The sequence below is a fragment of the Brassica oleracea genome, unplaced genomic scaffold (assembly GCF_000695525.1).
Source record: "Brassica oleracea var. oleracea cultivar TO1000 unplaced genomic scaffold, BOL UnpScaffold15640, whole genome shotgun sequence".
NCBI lineage: Eukaryota > Viridiplantae > Streptophyta > Magnoliopsida > Brassicales > Brassicaceae > Brassica > Brassica oleracea.
The window spans coordinates 1-423 of record NW_013632158.1 but is presented as its reverse complement, the minus strand read 5'-3'; the positions used below and the strand labels follow the sequence as shown (position 1 = coordinate 423).

At 37.1% G+C, this 423-nt stretch overlaps 1 long non-coding RNA gene across 1 annotated transcript; it reads right to left on the bottom strand.

The window, feature by feature from the left end:
* On the bottom strand, positions 1–374 carry LOC106322330. The gene is made up of 3 exons (XR_001266356.1): positions 227–374; positions 85–147; positions 1–19 (listed from the first exon to the last, which is right to left on the bottom strand). It is a non-coding gene; the product is annotated as an uncharacterized LOC106322330 (long non-coding RNA).
* Between the last annotated feature and the right edge of the window lie 49 nt (positions 375–423).

The window sequence follows — 423 nt, the reverse complement described above, 5'->3', positions numbered from 1 at the left end:
CTCTACTTAGCCTCTCTATCTGCAGTCCATTCAAAGCATAAGACACCCTTCTGGTTATTAACAAAAAAGAAAGAGTCTACTCACATTGTTATTCTGAGACTTGAATGTCTCTTCAACTGTCAAAGTTACATCATCAGGATCTTGGACCTGGTCAACAAAAATGAATACTAGAGACTTAAGATTTTTACAAATTGCTTGATAATGTCCGCATTAGTATTATTATTACCAGCTTCAAGGCATCTACAAGAACACTGTCTAGTTGAGGAGTTGCACCAGCAAAAAATCCAGAGCCTTGGACCGCACAATCAACATTAAGATAAGCAACAGCACTTGCACCTAAGTTAAGAACATGTTCTTCAACCCATTCTGTTGATCCAATCTACAAAACAAAACAAAAATGGTTTACTCAATCCATCAAGCAGA